The sequence below is a fragment of the Dendrobates tinctorius genome, unplaced genomic scaffold, assembly GCF_039654945.1.
Source record: "Dendrobates tinctorius isolate UK_male_01 unplaced genomic scaffold, ASM3965494v1 ptg000293l, whole genome shotgun sequence".
Taxonomy (NCBI): Eukaryota; Metazoa; Chordata; class Amphibia; order Anura; family Dendrobatidae; genus Dendrobates; species Dendrobates tinctorius.
The window spans coordinates 6,625,145-6,649,836 of record NW_027361960.1 but is presented as its reverse complement, the minus strand read 5'-3'; the positions used below and the strand labels follow the sequence as shown (position 1 = coordinate 6,649,836).

Genomic DNA, 24,692 nt, shown 5'->3' with positions numbered 1-24,692 from the left:
CCTCATTTATATTTTTTTTAGGTTTTGGCGTTTTTATACAATAAAAAATAGTTTACATAAAAATAATTGTTTTTGCATCGCTTTATTCTGAGAGCTAAAACTTTTTTATTTTTTCGCTGATGACACTGTATGGCGGCTCGTTTTTTGCGGGACAAGATGATGTTTTCAGCGGTACCATATTTATTTATATCGTTCTTTTTGATTGCGTGTTTTGCACTTTTTGTTCAGCGGTATGATGATAAAGCATTGTTTTTTTACATTGTCCCAGGGTGGGACATTACTATACAAAGTCAGATCGCACAGCACTGTGTCAGATCAGCAATCTGAAAGGCAGTGGGGGAGGCTTGAAGTGCCTGCTCTCACATCGCATTGTTCTGAGGGTCTCAGGGAAGCACGCAGGGAGCCCCTCCATGCGCAATGCATCCCTATGCCACCGGAACACTGATCTTGTTTGGTCACAGTGTACCAGGGGTTAAAGTGCCGGGAGCGGTCCGTGACACCCGGCCACGATTGTCCGCGGCCGATCGCGATGACATACTATCTCGTCCATGGTCAGAATGTCAGGGTTTCATGGATGGGATAGTACATCTAAAGTCAGAAGGGGGTTAATTTTGCCTTGCAAAGAGTATAATAGGAGTGATCAAAAAGTTGCATGTATTACAAAACAGCACCAATGAAAACAAACAGCTTGCCATTAACACAAAGAAGAAGCCATCTTTAATCATGCAACCAGTCTCTGATTGATGCTGCCTATGACGTAGGCAGAATGAATCAGATGGCAGGTTCCCATTAAAAAGATAAAGACTTCAAAAAGTTCTATTTTCTCAAGTAACAACTGTACCACGTCACACTAGAGAGGCTGGATAAGCTTAGGCTACTTTCACACATCCATCTTTTTGAATCCGGCACGATGCGGCGAAAAGTGTGAAAACCGGATCCGGTTTTGTCACTTAGAAAGTAATGATCGCCGCATCGTGCCGGATGTACATGCGGCAGCCCCAGTTCTTTCCGGATACGGCAAAAATGCGCCATCCGGCGTCTGCAAAAAACGTTCCCTGCAACATTTTTTGGCAGCGCCGGAACGGCTTTTTAAAGTGCGCATGCCCGGACACTGTGTGATTTAACCCCACAGGTGCCCGGCAAGCCCAAGACACTCTCTCTCTCTCCATACCTTTCTTTGTCTGACTCACTCGTCCCCCCACTCTCTCCAGATGGCTCTCATCGCTGCGGCTCCGGTCTCTACAGCTGGCTCTCGTCGCCCGGTGCTGCGGCTCCTTTAAATTTTATCCAGGCTGCATCCGGCGACGTATCCACATACGGTGTCACCGCTACAGGCTGGTTCCAGCGGAACGGCTTTTCGCCGCACGCCGCCGGAACGCTAAAACCAAATGTGTGAAAGAGGCCTTAAGGCGGAAATGGAGTAGGAAGGAAGGGTTTAGGTTCCTGAAGAAGTGAGCCGCCTTTTAATTTCTCAAATTCCATGGTAGGCTAGGGCTGCACCTTAATGTGGAGGGTGCAGCTGTGCTGGTGAAAGAACGGCTAGATGATTTCAGACGTGCTTACTTTTTGTAAGCTAAAAACATTTCCCTGCCTGTTTTTAAACAATGTTTTACCCCAAATAAAAAATCAGCTGTGACCCCCTGCTGTAATGTCTGTATGGTCTTTTGCTTCCTTCCCTGCTCAGGAGATATGGTATGACCAGACCATGTTCCTGCATGGTAAGACACAGCCATTACACAGTACACAGCAGGGGCACATTTATAAGATTATCTCAGCACAGGAACATTTTATTTAAACACATCCAATTGTGAAAGTTATTATTATTCCAAGATCCATTGATTAAAAACAACTTTTGTTCATGGGAAAACCTCTTTAATGACCTGTACACTTCTTATTGTTGGGCTTTCAAGGTTTTTTTCAATTTTTTTTTACCCATCCTTCTCCCTTGTTCCAAGAACCATCACTTTATTACTTTATTTCTCTGTCAACAAAACAGTACGAGGTTGCTTTTTTTGAATGAGCCTGTGAGGGACGAGGGAGAATCCATTTTGGATTATAAGTTCAGGACATCTCCGTCCGCTCCTGGAATGTGCCCCCACCCTTGCATCCCCCAGGCCATAAAAGGCAATGCAATGTTTTGCTTTAATTAAAACGCCAGGAAAAACCTCTTTGAAGCTCTTAACACAAGGGTGCAAACTTTTTTTGCAGCTGCAGCCAGCTTTGCTCCCTTTGTTTGACTGAAGCACATGGAGACAGCGCATACTGTCACAGCAAGCTCTGAGGTATCGAATCTGGAAAATGACCTATAATAACAGAATGCAACAACTCTGAGACTAGCCGAGCACATAATCTGAATCGGCATTCCTTTCCCCATGCGCACATATTATTTAGCCACCTCCAGAACCCTGCATTATGGAGTTATGAAGCATAGCTAACAGGAATTACATACGGTAGGCATATTTGGTCTCTATGCGCAGACAGAATCCAGCAGAATCCAGTGGCATTGCTGCCATTTCATTCAGAGCTTCGGGCGGAAGGTTATGAACCTCCACAGTTCTAAGCAGAAAATCATACTCTCCGATGTGGGAGGGGAGAGGCTGCACATGTCCAGGGGTGGGAGCAGAGTGTGGGAGGGAACAGCCTGGGAGATATAAGGCAGTTGTTATGATCCAGCGTGGATCTGACAGATTAAATGGATAAGTGAATTTTTTTTCCTTTGGCTAGGTGTCAAAGTGATGTGATTGCCCCCGGTGGCCATTAGAATTATTACATGTGGTGTCGTTCATTCTAAGTTGCCCCGATGGTGGTGAGTGGTAGTGCACTTTAGTTTCTTTGGTTTAGTGCACGTAATTATAAATCAGGTGTGAGGCTCTATAAAAGAGTTCAGGTGTGTTTGATGACTGTTGGTGATATTGTGTGTTAGTCATTCACAAGGAAGCCTGGGTGAAAGAAGGAGCTGAACATGAGTCCTGCGCAGCCCAGCCAGAGGGGACGAGTGGCAGCTATGTGGTCTGCAGGAAGGGCTGGCATGGCGTGGTGGAGTCGCAGTTTACGGTGTCAGCAGGAGGTGCTTGCATGGCTTGGTGGAGTGGCGACGATGGTGAGAGTTGCACTCAGCATGCTGGACTTGGTTGCTGAAAACTGGACTCAAGCATGCTGGACTTTTTGGCAGAAGCTGGACTCATCTTTGGGACTGTTTACTGGGCAGCTGCAACTGGTGGTGGACTCTGCTCCAAGGCTGCACTATGGTGAAGGATCCAGTTATGGTGATGGATCCGGGTGGAGGAGAAGATGCACACAGGTGGTGGGCTCTGTTGCTAGGAGCGTACACAACAGAGCAAAGCTAAGTGGTGTTTCCCCCATATTATCATTTTCCCTCATGTGTGTTTAGTGCAGTGGTGGGATTAGTTTCCACACCGACCAATTCCCTAGTGAGGGTTTAGGTTCAGGGCGAGCTAGGGTTTTTAGGTTCCTGTGTGTCGCCCGGTGCGGAACCGGCATAGGGAACGTTAGAAGTGCAGGGACACTGGCTCAGGGGAGTACAGATCTCCACTTCCCTATTCCCTATTGCAGGACCCACCATTGTTAATGTTACCCAGGTTCCCCTTTATTATTTAAATTCGCCTTACTGGAGGCGGGGTTTCCAGACTACTTTATATATACGTGTAATACCTAAATTCGCCAGTTGGAGGCAGTGTATCCAGCTGCACGTCTTATTATTTAAATTCGCCCCACTGGAGACGGTGTTTCCAGGGTCACGTGTGTCATATGGGTTCGCCTTGCGGTACTCGCTGCGTCCAGACACACATGACCGTGACAGCAGTCCCTCATTTTGGACTGAGTTTTCTAATGGCAGGAGGATCCGTTAGCTGACGCAGCCAGGAAAGCCTGTAACTAAGATTTGGACCTGTGATCCATCAGCGCCTTCCTGTGGTCACATGCTACATAACAAGGTAATTGCAACCTATCCATACCCTATCCTTGTACTACACTCTTGACTGTATAACTGTACATTGTTCTTGTAAATATATACCTAATAATAATCTTTATTTTTATATAGCGCTAACATATTCCGCAGCGCTTTACAGTTTGCACACATTATCATCACTGTCCCTGATGGGGCTCACAATCTAAATTCCCTATCAGTAAGTCTGTATATTTCTAGTGCACCTTTTTGGTGATTAAATATAAAACTAATCTTGGGCTGCTCTTTTATCTCGATACATGAATCCCCACGTCCGTACGCTCCGTTGGTTAATATACGCTACCCGGGTTGGTTTCTGACCTGATATAAGCCTGTTGTCGGACAGGGCTTAATTCGAACAAGGAACTGGTGGCAGTGAAAGGTACTGTGTTAGTGAGGAGCCCTGACAGTGATGGCCGGGAGGTTTACATATATATATATATCCCCAGCCTGGACTGGTGATGTATATCCTCCTTCACTGGGAGTGCTTCAGTAACTCGTACCTATAAGGGAAGCCTTTCCGCCGACTATTTGCCCTCGGTGCAGTTCCCTAACTGACCGGGGCAAGTGATGGCGCCAGAGAGCCGATCCCTGCTGGGTGCTTTTCTTCCCTCCCCCAAGGTGGGCAAATTCGACACCCCCTTCTCCTGTGTGATTCATCACAGGCGGTGCTGCTGGATTTTATCTGTGCATAGAGACTAAATATGCCTACTGCATGTAATCCTGGTAGCTATGCTTTGTAACTCCATAATTCAGAGTGCTACAGGTGGCTGCCGAGCACAGGCGTGTGGAGGAACGAATGCCGGTTCTGATTATGTGCTCGGCTAGTCTCAGAAATATTGCATTCTGTTATTATAGGTAGTTTTCCAGATTCAATATCTCAGAGCCTTGCTGTGACAAGTAATCTAGTTTGGCTGTGCCTGCAATAGAACTCACACCCTTGTGCTAACTGGTAGTCATCCAACTTCAAAGAACTTGTTACTGGAGTTTTTTAATTAAACCAAAACATTACATTGCTTTTTATGGCCTTGGGGAATGCATGCCAAAGGAGGGAGGCTGAGTGGTCTGAAGCAAGTATTTTTGGGCAAAACTTTATCTTGATGGGGAATTCCATCAGAAATCAAAATGATATAATTTTCCCACAGCGCCCCTGTGCCAACGTATGTTAAATGATGCTCCCCTATACTCACAATTGTTAGAAGCAGATCTTGGTTCTACCAAACAGCCCTCACCCCGTGAGCCCACTCTATTCACCCACTCCTGACTTGTGCCATACATATCAATAAGGAGTTAAATGCTGATGTTAGACACTGAAAGATGCATATGAAGAGTAATTGTCATTTAAATGTTTTCATTCATAAATCAGAACACATTAAAAATTGCAACTTTGTAATATATATCAGAAAAATCAGCTTCTTTCTTCTCATGGATAGATTTTTCAATTTTAATTGATGGGTAAAAGCTGCTGTATTCAGTGACGACAGACTTACATATTACGAAGATGACAGATTGTGCTTTCAAGGTTCTATGGAGAGGGGACAGTAAGAGGGAAGAGCTGTAGCCATGCAGGCAGAGCAAGTGTCGTTTCAGTGCTCGTTCACACTTCCTTGTTTTTGGTCCAAGTGATGTCCATAACAAAACGGACCGCATTCGAACCAATGTTATTCATCGGGACAGTGCAGATGACAGATTTATTTCATGGACCTAATCTGTGAGTAGGGGGAAAAAATTAAAATTGGATGCCAAACAAAGCCACAGTAGAATCCATTGTTGCAATTCTGTAACATTGAAAGTGAAAATAATATTGTAAATTATTAATAGCTGCTGCAAAAAAAAACAAAACAAAAACAGACTGCACACAGAGTAGGTCATCTTCTTTGTCAGTACTGAAAAACTGTGTTTTCACTGGACATAGAATTTACAGCTTTAACCCCCTTCACTGCAGACCAGGCCAAATTTTACAATTCTGACAATTGTCACTTTATAAGGTAACTAGCTGAAGAGCCCGGCGCTGCCCGGGCATAGTAACTAACTGTGGATAGTTATAACAAATTATAATTATCCTCCATCCCATAGTCCCGTGCCCGTATACCCAACATACAGTACATATCCACCATCCCATAATCGAGTGCTCATATACCAATCACACATCCTCCATGCCATAGTCCCATGCCCATATACCCATCATACATATTCTCCAGGGGAAGAGTCTTGAGGAGATCATTTTGGCGCGCGAATTTTGGCTCATCTTTCATCGTTTTTAAGAAATCTCAAGATGGAAGAGGCCAGGAGCCATTTGGTGAGCTGCATTTCTTGCTATATGTTCACAGATTTACCAGTGGAAAAGCCAAACTTCACATGCCACAAATGCAAGCTTGTGTCCCTGTTGGAGGAAAAGTTGCAAAATCTCGAAGAGAGGTTAGCTACGTTGAAGATCATTAAGGAAGGTGAAGAGTTCTTGGACAGAGCAGAATTATCTCTTCATGTTACAGAAAGAGAAGAAATTCGAAGTGCACCTGAAGAAACAGAGGAATGGAGACATGTGACCCAGAGAAGCAGGAGGATCAGGAGGCAGTCAGCACCCATACTGCTCAGAAACCAGTACCAGGCTCTCACGCAGGAAAACAATGAAGAAATACATCAGGATAAGACTTTGCCAACAAACAGCAACCTTGTACGCCTTCAGAGTCCTCCTGGATGGAGAAAGAAAAATGTTGTGAAGAAGAAGCGGAGAGTGGTGGTCATGGGGGATTCCCTGTTGAGAGGAACAGAGGCCGCTATCTGCAGACCGGATATAACTTCAAGAGAAATGTGCTGTCTTCCAGGTGCAAAAACTAAAGATGTGTCTGACAGGATATCAGGACTCTTCAGACCTACAGATGACTACCCATTCCTGCTACTACATGTGGGGACAAATGACACCACAAGAAACGACCTGGAAACCATCTGCAGAGACTTTGAAGACTTAGGCAAGAAAGTGAAAGAACTGGGAGCGCAGGTGGTCTTCTCTTCCATCCTCCCAGTGGATGGCCATGGAACAAGGAGGTGGAATAAGATTCTGCAGGTGAACAACTGGCTACGTCGATGGTGCCGTCAGCAACGATTTGGATTTCTGGATCACGGAGTGAACTACTTATATGATGGACTACTTGCTAGAGATGGGGTGCACCTTACGAAGACTGGAAAGCATGTATTTGGAAGTCGCCTTGCTACACTTGTAAGGAGAGCTTTAAACTAGAACAACATGGGAAGGGAAGCAAAAGACCAGAAAAAGCCATACACCTGACAAATGCTATTGAGAACTCTGCTATTAGAAGTGGAAAGGAAGAACAAAGACGAAAGAATCTAATCAATAAAAATATTGGAGAAAGAGAAACCAATCACCAACTAAAATGTTTCTATACTAATGCACAAAGCATGGGCAACAAACAAGGAGAATTGGAACTACTAACACAGGAAAAGAAATATGATGTCATTGGAATCACTGAAACTTGGTGGGACGATACACATGATTGGAATACAAGACTAGAAGGATACAACTTATTTGCAAGAAACAGACTTGATAAACGAGGAGGGGGTGTCGCATTGTATTTTAGAAACGCGTATATCTGCACAGAGATTGAAGCTTCAGAGACGGGGAGTCCTGTGGAAACTGTTTGGGTAAGAATACAAGGACAGAACAATGGAAAGGACACCATTGTAGGCATTTACTACAGGCCGCCTGTGCAAGCTGAAGATATGGATGAACTCTTTATGCATCAAATGGCCAAGTTCTCCAAAAAATATGACATAGTTGTCATGGGAGATTTCAACTATCCAGAAATTTGTTGGGAATCTCTCTCAGGCAAAACTAACAGGTCAAGGAAATTCTTATCCTCTCTTGCTGACAACTTTATCTTCCAAAAGGTAAGGGAGAAAACAAGGGGAACTGCTACCTTGGATCTAATCCTTATAAACAGGGAGGAAATGGTTGAGGAGGTAAAAGTGGCTGGGACCCTAGGAGGTAGCGACCATTCTATTTTAGAATTTTGGATAACTAGAGGCGGAAGACCTGTTGTCACGTTTCCGCCAGACTTAGGGCCTGCTGTTCCAGTCGCGGCCTCCAGGAGGCGCCGGACCGCCACTTTATCGTCAGACTCAGGGACGGCTGTTCCTGCCTCGGCCACTGGACAGGGCCGTGGTTCTGTCACGTCAGGCTCAGAGCCTACTGTCCCGGCTTTAGCCTCTAGGAGGCGCCGGTCTGTCACGTCGCCATTAAATTCTGGGTCTGCTGCTCCTGTCGCGGTCACTAGGAGGCGCCATGGCTCGCCCGGGAGTTATGGTGCTGACAGAGTAAGGGCACCTGCGCAGGCATCTGGTGGACGCAGGCTCCCCCCCTCTGTCAGTCATCAAGAGGTTACTGCATCTCCATCTGGCCTGGTCCTGGGGACGGTACTGATGACATCATCAGTCCAGGAACCTATGAGGGGTGACCTGATCCCTGAAATACCTTGGGACTGGTCTTGCAAGCCGCCGGATATATTCTTGGTTCCCCTGTGTGTTACTGTGTGAATTGCTTTCTGACTGACTGACTTTGGCCTGGACTTCTGACTCTCCTTCTGCCTAACGATTCTGTACCTCTGCGACTCTCCTGGTTTATGACTTTCGGCCTGAATCTGACTCTGCTTCTGCCTAACGATTCTGTACCTCTGCTACTCTCCTGGTTTATGACTCTCGGCCTGAATCTGACTCTGCTTCTGTCTACCGTTTTTGTACCATTGCTGCCCGACTGGTTTAGACTCGCATATCTCCACGTTTGTGTCCTGTATTGGAACACCTTTCTGGCGACCGTCCTGCTCTGGTCACTGCTCCTATTCAGACAGCGCCTCCTGGGCTCTGCTATAAATCCAGATCCCTGTATAGGGGTAAAGGGTATCAGTGTTTCTCGGGGTGTTGCCTGGCTGCAGCCCAGACCCGCAGGCGGAAGTCACATTATATCCGGCCATATAAAAAAAAACTGCTTCTTGTGTATATATCCAGCATATACAAAAGCAGTCTCCCTGAACTTTTTTTTTTCTCTCCCTTCTTCTGACTGAGCTGATTTCTGGCCTAAACACCTGGTTCAGTGCACAGCCTGAAGGAGCACTTTCATCTTCCTGCACCAGTATGCTGCAGTCTGGAGCCTTCAGAGAGAGAGCTGAGCATCAGAGATCCATACAATCTAGTCCGCATAAGAGACGGGGATGAGTGGAAAACAGCCTTTAATACCCCTCTTGGCCACTTTGAGTACCTGGTAATGCCCTTCGGACTCAGTAACGCACCTGCCGTGTTCCAGCACTTTGTAAATGACATTTTCAGGGACATTTGTGGGGTGTATGTCGTCGTGTATTTAGATGACATTTTGATTTATTCTGCTGACCCTGTGACACATGCTCAGCACGTTCGCTCTGTACTGCAGAGACTGCGAGAACACTCCCTGTTTGCTAAACTGGAGAAATGTGTTTTTTTTGCGGAGGAGGTACAATTTTTAGGATATGTGGTTTCAAGCACAGGCTTCCGTATGGATCCTGCCAAGATCCAACCTATTAAAACTTGGGTGCAACCCAAGTCGCTAAAAGCGCTGCAGCGATTTTTAGGGTTTGCAAATTATTACCGAAAATTCATCAGGGGTTTCTCCGAAATTGCTAAACCACTCACGGATTTGACCCGAAAAGGGGCAGACGTGACCAATTGGAACCCTGAGGCAATTCAGGCTTTTGCTACGTTAAAAGAGTGCTTTGTAGCCAACCCAGTTTTGGTTCAGCCTGATCTGAACCGCCCGTTTATTGTAGAGGTGGACGCCTCTGAGGTCGGAGTTGGAGCAGTGCTGTCGCAAGGCACTGCATCACTCACTCAGCTTCGCCCATGTGCCTTTTTCTCCCGCAAATTCTCTGCCACTGAGAAGAATTACGATATAGGTAATCGGGAGTTATTGGCGATCAAATGGGCCTTCGAGGAATGGCGCCACTTCCTCGAAGGCGCCAAACATAAGATCACTGTGATTACAGATCACAAGAATCTGACTTACCTGGAGTCAGCTAAAAGATTAAATCCTAGACAAGCGAGGTGGGCCTTGTTCTTCTCTAGGTTTGATTTCTTAATAACCTTTCGTCCCGGTACCAAAAATGTGAGGGCTGATGCTCTCTCTCGAAGTTTCTGCCCCTCACAGGCTGAGGACTCGGAGCCAGTTCCAATACTGGCCAATGGTATTGTTGTGTCGGCTGTGTCTCTGGACCTTCTGGAGGAGATCCGTAGGTCCCCAGAACCAGCCCCTGACTCGACGCCCCCCCAGAAATTGTTTGTTCCAGCGCCGTTTCGCCTACAAGTTCTGAAGGAGTCGCACGACTCCGTCCTGGCAGGCCATCCTGGGGTCAATAATACCGCCAGGCTTGTGACTAGGAGTTTTTGGTGGCCAACGGTAGTTAAGGACTGCAAGGATTATGTACTAGCTTGTGAAATCTGTGCTCGCGCCAAGTCCCCTCACAATCGGCCTGCCGGCTGGCTCCAGTCCTTGCCCGCTCCAGAGAGTCCATGGACCCACATCTCCATGGACTTCATTACTGACCTACCACCCTCAGAGGGGAAGACATGTATCTGGGTGGTGGTGGACAGGTTCAGTAAGCAATGTCATTTCGTTCCCCTCTCTGGATTACCTAATTCAGAAACTCTGAGTAAGTTGTTTATTGTTCATGTAATAAGGCTGCATGGCGCTCCAGAGAATATCGTGTCCGACCGAGGTACCCAGTTTGTTTCCAAATTCTGGAGAGCATTCTGCAAACGTATTGGTATTGAATTATCCTTCTCCTCCGCTTACCACCCTGAGACCAATGGTCAAACGGAGCGCACCAACCAGGCTCTAGAGCAATATCTTCGCTGCTATGTCTCGGAACATCAGTCTGATTGGGCGGAACATCTCCCATTAGCTGAGTTCGCTCTAAATAACCAGTACCAGGAATCTATCAAAACCACCCCGTTCTTCTGCAATCATGGTTTGCACCCACGTTTTGGTTCATTTTCGGCCAAGATGTCGGAGCTTCCGGGAGTAGAGAATTCCATACGTCACTTAAGGACAATCTGGTCGGAGGTGAACACAAACTTGAAAGGGTCCCAGGTCAGGCAGGCTTCGGCCGCAAATAAACGGAGGTCCACGGGGCCGCACCTAGGAGTTGGGGACAAAGTTTGGCTGTCTACCAGAAACATTAAGCTTAAGGTGCCATCTGCCAAACTGGGGCCCAGGTTTATTGGTCCCTACGAGATATTAGAAGTAATTAACCCGGTAGCCTTTCGTTTAAGGCTCCCTCAGTCTTTTAAAATTCCTAATGTTTTCCACAAATCCCTTCTCAAGGTGTACCGCTCCCCCAATTCATCCCGTCCAGTCCCCTCCTCCTCCAGTTTTGGTCAAGGGTGCCTTGGAGTACGAAGTCCAGGGCATCCTTGATTCCCGTTTAGTGAGAAAGTCTGTGCAATATTTAGTTCATTGGAAAGGCTATGGCCCAGAGGAGAGGTCCTGGGTCCCCGCTAGTGACATTCATGCCAAGGGGTTGATTAGAAGGTTTCACCTCCTTCACCCTGATAAACCGGGTTTTGAGGGTCCGGAGGCCCCTCTTGGAGGGGGGGTACTGTCACGTTTCCGCCAGACTTAGGGCCTGCTGTTCCGGTCGCGGCCTCTAGGAGGCGCCGGACCGCCACTTTATCGTCAGACTCAGGGACGGCTGTTCCTGCCTCGGCCACTGGACAGGGCCGTGGTTCTGTCACGTCAGGCTCAGAGCCTACTGTCCCGGCTTTAGCCTCTAGGAGGCGCCGGTCTGTCACGTCGCCATTAAATTCTGGGTCTGCTGCTCCTGTCGCGGTCACTAGGAGGCGCCATGGCTCGCCCGGGAGTTATGGTGCTGACAGAGTAAGGGCACCTGCGCAGGCATCTGGTGGACGCAGGCTCCCCCCCTCTGTCAGTCATCAAGAGGTTACTGCATCTCCATCTGGCCTGGTCCTGGGGGCGGTACTGATGACATCATCAGTCCAGGAACCTATGAGGGGTGACCTGATCCCTGAAATACCTTGGGACTGGTCTTGCAAGCCGCCGGATATATTCTTAGTTCCCCTGTGTGTTACTGTGTGAATTGCTTTCTGACTGACTGACTTTGGCCTGGACTTCTGACTCTCCTTCTGCCTAACGATTCTGTACCTCTGCGACTCTCCTGGTTTATGACTTTCGGCCTGAATCTGACTCTGCTTCTGCCTAACGATTCTGTACCTCTGCTACTCTCCTGGTTTATGACTCTCGGCCTGAATCTGACTCTGCTTCTGCCTAACGATTCTGTACCTCTGCTACTCTCCTGGTTTATGACTCTCGGCCTGAATCTGACTCTGCTTCTGTCTACCGTTTTTGTACCATTGCTGCCCGACTGGTTTAGACTCGCATATCTCCACGTTTGTGTCCTGTATTGGAACACCATTCTGGCGACCGTCCTGCTCTGGTCACTGCTCCTATTCAGACAGCGCCTCCTGGGCTCTGCTATAAATCCAGATCCCTGTATAGGGGTAAAGGGTATCAGTGTTTCTCGGGGTGTTGCCTGGCTGCAGCCCAGACCCGCAGGCGGACGTCACACCTGTGAAGACTCAGACATCAAGGTTAGATTTCAGAAAGGCAGATTTTAAGGGATTCAGAAAGAGAATTGGAGGGATCCAATGGCTGGATATCCTTAAAGACAAAAATGTCCAGGAAGGATGGGAAATCTTGAAAATGAAATTCTCAAAGCACAGTTGTTAATAATTCCGAAAAGAGGGAAGAATAGGAAGCATTTGAGGAAACCAGGATGGATGAACACAGAACTTAAGCACATGCTAAAAAGGAAGAAAAAATGTTTATAAAATGGAAGGAGGGAAGCATATCTAAAGAAGAATATAATGCGGTCTGCAGAACCTGCAGAGCACAAATCAGATTAGCTAAAGCTGAAAATGAATTGAGGCTTGCAAGAGATGTCAAAAGCAATAATAAAGGATTTTGGGGATATGTCAAAAGTAAAAGAAAAGTCAAAGATGCTATAGGATTTTTACAGGATGAAAATGATGAAATGGTAAGACAGGATGTTGAGAAGGCTGAACTTTTAAATTCCTATTTTGCATCTGTTTTCTCTCAGAAAGGAAATGTAACATCAACTGTTATTCACTGTCCTATTAAGGGAATAGAAGAATCCAGGATATCTATAAACAGAAAGATAGTGAGGAAACACTTAGCTAACCTAAATGAATTCAAGTCTCCAGGTCCAGATGAATTACACCCCAGAGTACTGAAGGAGATAGCAGAAGAACTTTTTGAACCCCTCTCCATAATCTTTGAAAATTCTTGGAGAACAGGAGAAGTGCCAGAAGACTGGAGAAGAGCAAATGTTGTTCCTATCTTCAAAAAGGCGAAGAAGGTGGACCCAAGCAACTATAGGCCGGTGAGTCTGACTTCTATACCAGGAAAGATCTTTGAACAAATTATTAAACAACATGTATGTCAATACCTGGATAAGAATGAAGTGATTAAACAGAGTCAGCATGGGTTTGTAACTAATAAGTCATGTCAGACTAACTTAATTTCCTTCTATGACGGTATCACTGATTGGGTGGATCAAGGAAATGCTGTAGATATAGTATATCTTGACTTCAGCAAAGCATTTGACAAAGTCTCTCATACAATCCTTATTGAAAAAATGACTAAGTATGGAATGGACAAGGCAACTGTTAGGTGGATTCAAAACTGGCTTAGTGATCGGACCCAAAGAGTGGTCGTAAATGGCTGCACATCCAGTTGGAAGAATGTCTCAAGTGGGGTACCACAGGGCTCTATCCTGGGCCCTGTATTGTTCAACATCTTTATCAACGATTTAGATGAAGGAATTGAGGGTAAACTGATTAAATTTGCTGATGACACAAAGCTAGGAGGGATAGCTAATACTAGAGAAGAGAGAGAGAGGATTCAAAAAGATTTAAATAAACTGGAGAAGAGGGCAGCGACTAACACAATGGTTTTTAACAGGGAGAAATGCAAAGTACTACATCTGGGCAATAAAAATGAAAAAAGCATATATAGAATGGGAGGAATAGGGCTAAGTGACAGCACATGTGAAAAAGACTTGGGTATACTAATAGATCACAGACTAAATATGAGTCAACAGTGTGATGCAGCAGCAAAAAAGGCAAATGCAATTCTAGGATGTATTAACAGAAGCATACAGTCTAGATCACGTGAAGTCATTATTTCCCTCTACTCCTCTTTGGTCAGACCTCATCTGGAATATTGTGTCCAGTTTTGGGCACCACATTTTAAAAAAGACATCAACAAACTGGAGCAAGTTCAGAAAAGAGCGACCAGAATGGTGACCGGTCTGCAAACCCTGTCTTATGAGGAAAGGTTGCAGGATTTGGGAATGTTTAGTTTGCAAAAGAGAAGACTGAGAGGAGACTTAATAGCTGTCTACAAATATCTAAAGGGCTGTCACATTGTAGAAGGATCAACTTTATTCTCATTTGCACAAGGAAAGACTAGAAGCAATGGGATGAAACTGAATGGGAGGAGACACAGATTAGATATTAGAAAAAACTTTTTGACAGTTAGAGTGATCAATGAGTGGAACAGGCTGCCACGAGAAGTGGTGAGTTCTCCTTCAATGGAAGTCTTCAAACAGAGGCTGGACAGACATCTGACTGGGATGATTTAGCGAATCCTGCTTTGAGCAGGGGGTTGGACCAGATGGCCCAGGAGGTCCCTTTCAACTCTACGATTCTATGATTCTATGATTCTATGATTCCATCCCATAGTCCCATGCCCATATACCCATCATACATATCCGCCATCCCATAGTCCCGTGCCCATATACCCATCATACATATCCGCCATCCCATAGTCGAGTGCCCATATACCCGTCATACATATCCTCCATCCCATAGTGCCATGCCCATATACCCATCATACATATCCGCCATCCCATAGTCCCGTGCCCATATACCCGTCATACATATCCTCCATCCCATAGTCCCGTGCCCATACACCCATCACACATCCTCCATCCCATAGTCAACCATTATGACATCATAATGAGCGGCGGAGCTTGCAACCTATGATGACATCAGCATCGCCATGGCAACCATTATGACATCATAATGAGGGGCGGGGCTTGATACACACACACTTTTTCCCCATTATGTAGATAGGGGTAAAATTGTTTGGTGAATTGGAACGCGCGGGGTTAATCTTTCGCCTCACATCATATCCTAGGACGCTCTCGGGGTCCAGATGTGTGACTGTGCCAAATTTTGTGGCTGTAGCTGCGACGGTGCGGATGCCAATCCCGGACATACATACATACACACACTTGAGCTTTATATATTAGAGTAGCTGAAGAGCCCGGCGTTGCCCGGGCATAGTAATTAACTTTGGTTAGTTATAACAAATTATAATTATCCTCCATCCCATAGTCCAGTGCCCATATACCCATGGAGGATATGTATGTTGGGTATATGGGCATGGGACTATGGGATGGCGGATATGTATGATGGGTATATGGGCAAGGGACTATGGGATGGCGGATATGTATGATGGGTTTGTATGATGGGTATATGGGCACTGGACTGTGGGATGGCGGATATGTATGATGGGTATATGGGCACGGGACTATGGGATGGCGGATATGTATGATGGGTATATGGGCACGGGGCTATGGGATGGAGGATATGTATGATGGGTATATGGGCACGGGGCTATGGGATGGAGGATAATCATTATAATTTGTTATAACTAACCACAGTTAGTTACTATTGTTACACCTGGTTCTGGCGCTGGTTCCAGTTCTGGTCCCTCACTTGCTACTGCTCCCGACGCTGCCCCTGTACCTCTGTGAGGTCCCTGCCAGGATCCTCGCTCTCTGTCCCTCGGAGTCCTGCTGCTGACTCTTACTCCTCTACTTCCTTGCACGCTGCCAGCAGGCCTCCAGGGAGAATGATTAGGACGCACGCGCTTACCCCGATCTCTTAAAGAGAAAGCACGCATTTTTTGAGAATATCAATTAACCAATGGCAGCGCACTGATTACTATTTCTGGCCCTCCCGTCATAGGGAGAGTGCCGGAGCAACGAGTATCTACTCTTGATAATCCCGGTTCTGTCTCTGTTCTGCCTCTATAGCATTCCGTTTTTGCACTCTGCTTATACTCTTTGTCTCCGCAGAATATCAGTGACCAGTGCTATTCCAGACGACATCTGTACCATAACTCTCAAGTTCCATCCCGCTCCGCCACTCTGCCATCTGTACCCGTTGACAACACTAAAATCGCCAGAGCCAGCTTCACTCCATATACCCGGTGTCCGCCGGTCAGCTCCACTATATCTGTAATATCTGTTTACCCGTTTGTCCCACTGGGACAGCTGCTACGTGTGTCCTCCAGGTATCCCACTCTGGTCCTGTTCGAGGGATCTTACTACGGGTACCTGGGGCTCACTAGTCTCGCACCCATCGGAGCCACTGTGGACCGTGGTCCCGAGGTTCCACTCAAAAGATAAAAGACGAATGTGAACTTCACCACCTGTGCCTCCGCTTCCATTCGTTACAACTATGCCCGGTGTCTAAAATGTATGGCTGGGGGGCCCCAGGGAAGAAGCATTGCAGTAAGTGCTGTTGCCCTGCGCCAGCTGATGAACACGGTTCTCGTCAATCTGAATGATGAGAGTTACATTTAACCCCTTATCGACCGTCGATACGCCTTTTAACAGCGGCAGTTAAGGGTACTTAAGCCACAGCGCCGCTTTTTAACGACGCTCAGGTTTAAGGTTACAGCACCCTCCAGCGTTGGAATGTCTTTGGGGTCTCGGTTGCCAGGGGTAGCCAAAACCCCAGAGAACTTCATTCGGGTTGGTTCTTACTGACCCTGGTGTTGCAAAAAAAAAGCCCAATTTTCCATTTAATTTCTCTCTCCTCTGATATATGAGGGTCCTCCAGTCACCCCCCGGTACCTCCGCTGTCCCTGCAGGCCCCGCCCGAAGTTCACCAGGCCGCCGGCTTCTTCTTCTGGGAGGAAATGTAGGGCGTATGCGCAGTGCGTCCGCTGAAATCTGCCGGCCGCCACCCAGCAACAACAGATTTTTTCCTATTGGTTAATTTTGATCACTGTGATAGGGTCTATCACAGGGATCAAAATAACAAAAATAGTAAAGCAAAGTTAGGGTTAGAGTTGGAGGTAAAGTTAGGGATAGGGTTAGGGCTAAAGTCAGGGTTAGGGATGGGGCTAAACTTAGGGTTAGGGTTTTGATTAGGGTTGGGGTTAGGGTTGTGGTTATTGCTTTCATACTACTCTGTTATAAGTAAAGTAATTTTATATTTAATTAATTCATAGGACTGAATATAATGGGTATATGGGCACGGAACTAATAGATGGAGGATGTGTGATGGGTATATGAGCACGGGACTATGGGATGGAGGATATGTATGATGGGTATATGGGCACGGGACTATGGGATGGTGGATATATATGATGGGTATATGTGTGTGTGTGTATATCAAGCCCCGCATTATGATGTCAAAATGGTTGCCATGGCGATGCTGATGTCATAATGGGTTGCAATGGTGACGGTTATGTCATAAAGGTTGCCATGGTGACGATGATGTCATAATAGGTTGCCATGGCGAAGATGATATCATAATGGGTATATGGGCACTGGACTGTGGGATGGAGGATATGTATGATGGGTATATGGGCACTGGACTGTGGGATGGAGGATATGTATGATGGGTATATGGGCACTGTACTGTGGAATGGAGGATATGTATGATGGGAATATGGGCACGGGACTATGGGATGGAAGATATGCATGATGGGTATATGGGCTCGGGACTATGGGATGGAGGATATGTATGAAGGGTATATGGGTACTGAACTATGGGATGAAGGATAATCATTATAATTTGTTATAACTAACCAGTTAGTTACTATGGCCAGGCAACGCCAGGCTCTTCAGCTAGTAACATCATAATGTGGGGCGGGGCTTAAGAGTATGTGTGTGTGTATGAGTATGTGTGTGCGTGTATAAGCTCCACCCTGTATTTTGATGTCATAATGGTTGCCATGGCGACGCTGATGTCATAATGGGTTGCAATGGTGACGGTTATGTCATAACGGTTGCCATGGTGATGATGATGTCATAATAGGTTGCCATGGCGAAGATGTCATATAGGGTACATGGGCACGGAACTGTGGGATGGAGTATTTGTATGATGGGTATATGGGAACTGGACTATGGGATATCTGATATGTATGATGGGTATATGGGCACGGGACTATGGGATGGCGGATATGTATGATGGGTATATGGGCACTGGACTATGGGATATCTGATATGATGGGTATATGGGCATAGGACTATGGGATGGCAGATATGTATTATGGGTATATGGGCACGGGACTATGGGATGGAGGATATGAATGATGGGTATATGGGCACGGGACTATTGGATGGAGGATATGTATGATGAGAATATGGGCATGGGACTATGGGATGGAGGATATGTATGACCACCTGAAGAGCCCCGTGTTGCCTGGGCATTGTAACTAACTGTGCTTAGTTATAACAAATTTTAATGGATTATCCTCCATCCCATAGTCCAGTGACCATATACCCATCATACATATCCTCCTCCATCCAATAATCCAGTGCCCATATCCCCATTATACATATCATCCATCCCATAGTCTCATGCCCATATACCCATCATACATATCCACCATCCCGTAGTCCTGTGCCCATATACTCATCATAGATATCCTCCATGGGTATATGGGCACTGGACTATGGGATGGCGGATATGTATGATGGGTATATGGGCACGGGACTATGGGATGTAGGATATGTGTGATGGGTATGGGCATAGTTACTGATTAGTCTTAACAAATTATAATGATTATCCTCCATCCCATAGTCCAGTCCCCATATACCCATCATACATATTGTTAGGTGTCGAGTTTCCTCTACTGCACAGGGGGAATCTCAAGCCATGTCCTCTGCAGAGATTCCTGCTCAGCAGAAGCGTCGGACCAGGCGGCTTGCCCAGGCTAATGCTAGGCGTCTGATCGCTCCTTCAGGCTCTGCTGTAAGAAAATGCTTGAGTCAGCAGCAAGCAGACGCTCCAGGGACTAAGTCCTGTATTTTGCCTACTGAGCATGCCCCGTGGGATGACCTCTCATTGGAGGTCGAAGGTCACATGCGCAGGTCCCGCTCCTGCTCTAATTAGTCCACTACTGGGAAGGACGCCGCTATAAAAGAGTCGCATGGCCGTTCGGCCATGCGCTAGTATAGACTCTTATGCTGATTTGTGTGTATGATGATGGACGCGTGCATCTGGTGACTGACTCATTAAAACTCCCCCTCCTTTGATACGCATGTTGGTTAGGGCTTCTTAGTTAGAGTCAGCGCCAATGGGTGGCTATGCTCACGCCACTGTGCTCCTGATATCCAGCACACACTAGTGTCCGATTGTGTCGCCCTCAGCAGGGCACTATCATACCACGGCAGGTGGCGGTTACCGTCTGTGCACACCTGCACGCCTTTCTGGGGTTATTACCCCGTGCTGGCACCGCGGCAGCGGCACCGAGCGCTAGTGGACTAGAAGGACTTTAATCCCGTGTCCTTGGGACAGAGCCCTGTGTACATACTCTAGCGCTCATCTGGCCAAGTCCGGTGAACTAAACATGCTTCGGCATTTACTTTGTGCGGCACCACGGTTCTGTGAAGTAACAGAACTCGCGTCTGTACACACCGGGTGATGCTAACCAGCGTGTGTTTATTTATTGTATGCTGTATAACCTTCGCCATTACCTAGCAGCAGCTTACCACCTCTGCACCGTGCACGGTGGACCCCGGGCTGCGAACGCACCTTACCATCATCTTTATTACTTGGTGCGTTCCGCCAGCCCTAACACATAGCCTCCATCCCATAGTCCCGTGCCCATATACCTATCATACATATCCGCCATCCCATAGTCCCACGCCCATATACCCATCATACATATCCGATATTCCATAGTCCCGTACCCATATTCCCATCATACGTATCCTCCATCCCATAGTCCCGTGCCCATAAACCCATCACACATCCTCCATCCCATAGTTTCGTGCCCATGTACCCTATATGACATCATCTTCGCCATGGCAAACTATTATGACATCGTCACCATGGCAACCGTTATGACATCATAATGCGGAGTGGGGCTTGATACACATTTTCGTGACACATTGTGCCAGTGGTAAATTTAGTCAGATATTTTTTGCATTTATGGAAAATATCGGAATATTGGCAAAAATTTGAAAACAATTTTTATGCTCATAAAAGTACTAATGTATTGCAGTGCAAGAGACGTGTTAGTTCTGCCTTGACACGGCCTGTTAGATCGTGCTTATTGCAGTGCCTAAAAGGCCTCCGTTCCCTGAGCTCATCAGATGACCTTGGGGTGCAATGATGACAATCACAGGGGAACGATAGTGTAAAAGAGGAGTATTCTCCCTCTTATGTAATTACTTACATGACGCTGTTGCGACTGACAGCAGCATATACGGGGTTAATCATGACAGGTGACATACACTGCAGGATTTTCACCCGTTACACACTTACCTCTCAGCGCCGTGAAAAAGTGACGCTGCGGAATTAGGCCTCTTAACGGCCACAATGAAAAGGTGTATACTCAGCAGTTAAAGAAAAAAGAAAAAAATGAAAAGTTTTGGAATGGCCAAGTCAAAGTCCTGACCACATAACAATTCATACAGATGTGGAAGTATCTCACGTGAGCAGAACATGGGAGAAAAACTTCAACAATACAGACTTACAGTCGTTTTGTAAGAAATGGGCAATGTTCCTTCAGGCCAATGTGCAGGACAAACCAACAATTACCAGAAATGTTTAGCTGTAGTTATTCCTGCACAAGGGGAGGGGGGGGGTCACATCAGATACTGAAGGCAAAGGTTCACATACTTCTGACAATCTGAGGCTAGTTTCACACTAGCGTTTTTTAGTGCTGCGCTTTGTGCGCAATAGAAACACATGCAAAAACGCATCATGCGTTTGGCACACGTTTGCTAATTTTAGGCGCATGCGTTTTAACCAGTTTCAAGCCATGTTAACTCTTAAAACGCATGTGATTTTAAACGAAGGCGTGCGCATGTCCATGTGCACGCCTGCGTTCCCATAGACTGTAAAGTGATTTTTTGGCACATTCCGTGCGCATGCGTTTTTTTGACACAGGTTGGACAGACCAAAAATACAACAGGTTGCGTCTGGCGCGCCTACACGCACACTACAAAAAAACGCATGCGCACGAAAACGCATGCAAACGCTAGACCATACGCCCCCATGTTAAATATAGGGGCGCAAGGCGCATGGACGCGCACGATGCGCTGCGCTAAAAACGCTAGTGTGAAACCAGCCTTAGACATGCAATATTACATTATCATCTTAAAAAAACTAAATGTTTTTACTCATCTGTTTGAGTCAGATCATTTTATCTACAGTCTGGACTTGTGTTAAAATTTGATGTAGTTTTAGGTCAAATTTATACAGAAACACGAAAAAATTTCAAAATGTGCACAATAAAATATTGCCCACTGAAAGTGGTCTTTAGCACACCTGCCATGTGCGTGCGGGCATCTGCCCCTCACTAGACAACCTGCAACCGCATAACAGAAATATAAAGACGTCAACATCTTATGTCTCAGCGTAACACCATAACAGGATATACAGCACAATGAAAAGGTTACCCGTTGTGAGGACAAACCCGAAAGAAAGGCAAATGGAGCCTGGGCTTGCTCTGTGGAGCAGCACCTGCACTGGAGAGGTCTGACACAGGGGAGCAGCACCTGCACTGGAGAGGTCTGACACAGGGGAGCAGCACCTGCACTGGAGAGGTCTGACACAAGGGAGCAGCACCTGCACTGGAGAGGTATGACACAGGGGAGCAGCACCTGCACTGGAGAGGTCTGACACAGGAGAGCAGCACCTGCACTGGAGAGGTCTGACACAGGGGAGCAGCACAGGCACTCGAGAGGTCTGACACAGGGGGGCAGCACCTGCACTGGAGAGGTCTGACACAGGGGGGCAGCACCTGCACTGGAGAGGTCTGACACAGGGGGGCAGCACCTGCACTGGAGAGGTCTGACACAGGGGGGCAGCACCGGCACTGGAGAGGTCTCACACAGGGGGGCAGCACCGGCACTGGAGAGGTCTCACACAGGGGGGCAGCACCGGAGAGGTCTCACACAGGGGGGCAGCACCGGAGAGGTCTCACACAGGGGGGCAGCACCGGAGAGGTCTCACACAGGGGGGCAGCACCGGAGAGGTCTCACACAGGGGGGCAGCACCGGAGAGGTCTCACACAGGGGGGCAGCACCGGAGAGGTCTCACACAGGGGGGCAGCACTGGAGAGGTCTCACACAGGGAGGGCAGCACCGGCACTGGAGAGGTCTGACACAGGGGGGCAGCACCGGCACTGGAGAGGTCTGACACAGGGGGGCAGCACCGGCACTGGAGAGGTCTGACACAGGGGGGCAGCACCGGCACTGGAGAGGTCTGACACAGGGGGGGCAGCACCGGCACTGGAGAGGTCTGACACAGGGGGGGCAGCACCGGCACTGGAGAGGTCTAGCAAAGGGTCAGCACCGGAACTGGGGAGGTCTGACACAGGGGGGGCAGCACCGGCACTGGATAGGTCTGGCAAAGGGTCAGCACCGGAACAGGGGAGGTCTGACACAGGGGGGCAGCACCGGCACTGGAGAGGTCTGACACAGGGGGGCAGCACCGGCACTGGAGAGGTCTGACACAGGGGGGCAGCACCGGCACTGGAGAGGTCTGACACAGGGGGGCAGCACCGGCACTGGAGAGGTCTGACACAGGGGGGCAGCACCGGCACTGGAGAGGTCTGACACAGGGGGGGCAGCACCGGCACTGGAGAGGTCTGACACAGGAGAGCAGCACCGGCACTGGAGAGGTCTGACACAGGGGGGCAGCATCAGCACGTCGGCAGTTATAGGTTTATTGCATAATTAAAATGACAAGCTGCAGGAGGCGTCTAGAAAGAGGCTTATAAGGAGCTATGATGGCAGGAACTGATGTCTGCTATACTGACTAGTAAAGAGACCTTCACTGAGGCTGGGCCAAGGAATCTTCAGGTAAAGGAGAGAAGCAACAGCTGGGAAACAGGGGCCACACGTCACCCACCATCACTGACAGTACCCAAGCAGGAAATGACTGGAGCAGCTCCTTACCGGCTCGCAGAGCGGCACCATGGATACAAGGACAGCTGCCACTACTGCAGGGAAGACGCAGGGCGGGCACCGCTGGGAGACTAGCGATGCCACAAAACCGCTGGCACAGAATCAGCCAGTGTTTCCACTCATGTGACGGGCGCAGGACCGGAAGTGCTGTGACGCAGAGCGGAGAGAGGCAGAGGAAACGTCGTGCGGGCAGGGCAGCCACTAATGTCCGGCAGACTCTGCGGAGAGAAGCGATATCCGGGTCTTTCTTCATGTCCTCTGTTCTAACGGAGGCGCTTCTGTGAGGGAAAGCAGCCATGGCTTCCCTGCGTATAGCTATGGGCTGCGTGACGGCGGGAGGCTCTGGCGCGTCTCAAAATGGTCGGTTCAGAAAAGCTGAGAGGACACTGTGGCGCACTGGGCACAGCTGCTAGCACCCTATGCCTCCCTGTGTCACCCTATATGCCCCACTGTATCCCCCTATGCTCTACTATATTCTACTATGCCCCACTGTATCCCCCTATGCTCTACTATATTCCACTATGCCCCACTAGCCCCTTGGCACCCTACATCCCCCACGAGGCTGAAGTTGGTTTCTTAGTTGTCAGTTTCTTATTCAGCAGTTATTTTCTGTTTTCTATAGGTTTAACAAAAAATAACTCACAATAATAAAAAAAACAATGCAGCGAGGTGCCCTGGTGTGAATACACTTAACATCAGCATCAAAACTTATAAAACTGGCACAAAAGGGCGTTAATGAAAGGGTTAAATGACTTTGGGCCACTGATATCACACTGCAAATATATAGAACAGGGAGCCCCACATCAAAAACAGGTCTCTCCAGCCTGACCCAAATGGGTTATTGGCACCAGAACTGGCATCAAAGTGGGCACACAGTCGATTTTCACAGGTTTGAATAAGTAACTGATGTTTTTAAGGGGTTAAATGACTTTGGGCCACTGATGTCACACTAAGAATACACAGATAGTGATGCCCCGCATCAACCCCAGGTCCATCCAGCCTGACCCAAATGGGTTCTGGGCATCAGAATTGGCATCAAAGTGGGGAAACAACCAATTTTCACAGATTTGAATAAGTAACTGATGTTTTTAAGGGGTTAGATGACCTTGGACCTCTGATCTCACACCACCATTACATACACAGGCTCTAGACACACTAGCGATTTAAAAATTGATTCGCTTTTGATGCAGGAGAGTTGGACAAGTGTAATGCAATTGTCATGTGAGAGTCATGCGTTTTTTTTATGCGAGTACAATCCGATTTTTCACACCTAGCATCTGATTTACATCCAAATGCAGTGCAATTGCGCTCAGACTGCAATGCGATTTTAACATCAGATTTTACATAGAGAAATGTTCTAAATCATTTACACATTTTTAAAACAAAATATTCTTCAAAACATATATATTCTAGATGATGGA

General features: G+C 47.4%; 1 protein-coding gene across 3 annotated transcripts in view; it reads right to left on the bottom strand.

Annotated features, from left to right (window-relative positions):
- LYST (lysosomal trafficking regulator) overlaps window positions 1-23,400 on the bottom strand; it is a 722,897-nt gene extending 699,497 nt beyond the window's left edge. For all 3 annotated transcript variants that reach the window (XM_073560091.1, XM_073560092.1, XM_073560093.1), the window contains exon 1: window positions 23,263-23,400. The gene's annotated coding sequence lies outside the window, so the exon portion shown is untranslated. The remainder of the gene's footprint in view (window positions 1-23,262) is intronic.
- Window positions 23,401-24,692: the final 1,292 nt, after the last annotated feature.